General features: G+C 31.0%; 1 protein-coding gene across 1 annotated transcript in view; it reads left to right on the plus strand.

Moving 5' to 3' along the window:
- The window catches only part of LOC107693614 (ras-related protein Rab-26-like), a 52,708-nt gene that overhangs the window by 4,407 nt on the left and 45,575 nt on the right, over positions 1–2,726 (plus strand). The window lies entirely within an intron of this gene.

The following is a 2,726-nucleotide window of genomic DNA, read 5'->3' on the forward strand; positions in this document are numbered from 1 at the left end:
TTAGACTTATTTCAAAAACATTAAAAAATTAATTATTCCAAACTTTGTAATTATTCTGGTAGTGTAAATGCATGCATTTTTTTTTTTATAATCAGCTTTAGAATTCATAATTGTTTATTACTTCAATGCAAACCTCTGTTGCTTTGTAGTCGAAGCATGCATTAATGCATATAAATGCATGCATTTATAAAGCTTCAGAATTCATTGTCGTTTATTATTATTTCAATACAATCCTCTGTTGCACTGGAGAATATGAAATATACATGGATTAATGCATATAAATGCATGCATTTTTATCAGTTTTAGAACTCATAGTCAAGTATTATTTCAATGCAGTCCTCAGCTGCACTGTCCAATAGGACTCATTTAAGTAAAAATCAATTGGTTCATAAAATGAAATGATGGCAGACAGTTCTGTCTTTATTTTCTTTGAGCACTAAAAGGCTTGTGCTTAGCTACTATGAAGCAGCAAAACCATAAGACGTTACATCTGGCAATAAAATAGGCCATTTCTGTGTCTCTTCTCTTTTATATCAATAAGAAGAAACCGTCATTATCTATCGAAGCTCCCCAGGGCTTTTATTTCCAGAACAATTTTTAAGAGCACTACAGACAGATGAATGATGTGGCGTCCTGAGACAGCTGTGCATCATTCCAACTCTGCCATTAGTTCAATACAGCCTAAGGCAATGAAAGTTTTTCACAAACCCAGGACTTTATCATTCATGTGAACTAATCTACAGGACATGACAAAGTGTCTTTGTGTTCGGACTGCTTTGCTCAATGAAAATCTGAAAGGATTTCTTTAAACGTCTCTTTTTAGATGGACAGTGGCTGGAGTTTACAGATCTTTTCGTATTTCATAAGCTTTTACGTTTTTTATGCAGTCATCAATAGTTATATGCTAGATTGAGTTGTTGTTGTTTCAATCATATTCCCACTCTCCATCTTCAAATAATTTAATTCTCATAATGCATTCAAAATCTGCATTTCACACAATTGTTATTTTGTTACGTAGACATAGTGTTTTTCAGCTAAAACCATATTGTATCTGATAAGCAACTTCTCATGTATCCCTTTTTTTATTAATAAAAAAATAAATTCTTTGAGAAATTCTGGTATTTCAAATTACACATGAACCACACTTAAAAAAGACCTGATTATATATATATATATATATATATATATGTATGTATGTAAATGTATACAAACATTTAATCTCAGAATTATATAATAAATGGAAATTAAATTCCTTTGAATTTATAACTCATGATCAAAAACAGTCCAATATGGACTGTTTGTAAAACCTACATATTTATTTCTAACAAAACATCAAAACAACACAAATATTAAAAATATAAAAAAGTCTACAAACAAAATAAATTCATTTCACTTGCATAAACTTTCACCTTCAGATGAAAAAAGGTTGATGAAAAAATGCTGCAATGCTTTGTCCATAGGTGTGCATATTCATGTTTATCAACAAAATTCAGTCCCAAAAGTGTGTGCGATATGAGGAAAAGGCTGAATAGAGATTTTTGAGAATAATATAACTTCATAGATAATTTAACAAAAAAGCATTTTTGACACCTAATGGGACTCCATACATAACCGGGTCAAAATGACCCGAACACAAAACATGTAACATTTTCTTTGTTAAAAGGTTATATCTCTTAAAAAAATAATTGTAAAAAATCTGAAAAAATAAATGTGTATTTTGAGTGTCTTAAGGCATTTGCAAAGTTTTCTTCCCTTACTAAAAACTACGTTTTTTTTTTTTAGAAATGTTCATGCATCTCTTCCAGGTCAAATAAATGAACTTGAAGTGTTAATGAAGTATGCGCTGGTGTCATATGCATTCTGATAGATCTTTATGACTTTGAATGCATTGACAAAACATGCAGGACGGTAATATTACAGCTGCTGAATGAGGAATGAAAAGAAGCTGTTTCTGTGCTCTTTCTGTCCTTGGAGTTAATAGTAAATAGATTTTACATATACACATCTTCCCAGCGTATAATAGTCTGCCAGACTAATAAGTGACAGTAATAAAGTCAGTTCGTCTTAGTTACTGATCGACAATATCCGTGGCATGCTGTTGATTATCACAGAAAATAATTTTGTCAGTCAGTTTGTGAACATAAAGGAAGCAGAGGAACAGAACTGTGAATGTAAAAGAGAATGAAACAGCTAGCGAAATAGGTTCTCGTTAAGTTATGAAAACATTATTTCTGAATGTTCTCTTAGAGTTCAAAACGTCCAGTTTTAAAAACTTCTGTCACACTTTAGTTTGGGGTCCAGTTCTCACTATTAACTATGACTTTTGCCTCAATAAACTCCTAATTTGCTGCTTATGAATAGTAAAGTTTAGGCATGAGGTAGGATTAAGATATCTACAATATGATCATGCAAAATAAGGCATTAATATGTGCTTTATAAGTACTAATAAACATATATATATCATTCTATTATGCTGATATGCTTTGAAATTAGTCTCTTCTGCTCACCAAGGCTGCATTTATTAGGTCAAAAATGGGTGAGATATTATTAAAATAAAAAAAAAAACTGTTTGGATATGTTGTAAAATGTAATTTATTTTATGCTGAGTTTTATGCGGATTTGCTGCTCAAGAAACATTTCTGATCATTTTCAGTGTTCAAAAACAGTTGTGCTGCCGAATAATTTTTGTGGAAACCGTGATGCATTTTATTTTTCAGGATTCTTTG

This window comes from Sinocyclocheilus anshuiensis, unplaced genomic scaffold (assembly GCF_001515605.1).
Source record: "Sinocyclocheilus anshuiensis isolate Anshui unplaced genomic scaffold, SAMN03320099.WGS_v1.1 scaffold546, whole genome shotgun sequence".
Taxonomy (NCBI): Eukaryota; Metazoa; Chordata; class Actinopteri; order Cypriniformes; family Cyprinidae; genus Sinocyclocheilus; species Sinocyclocheilus anshuiensis.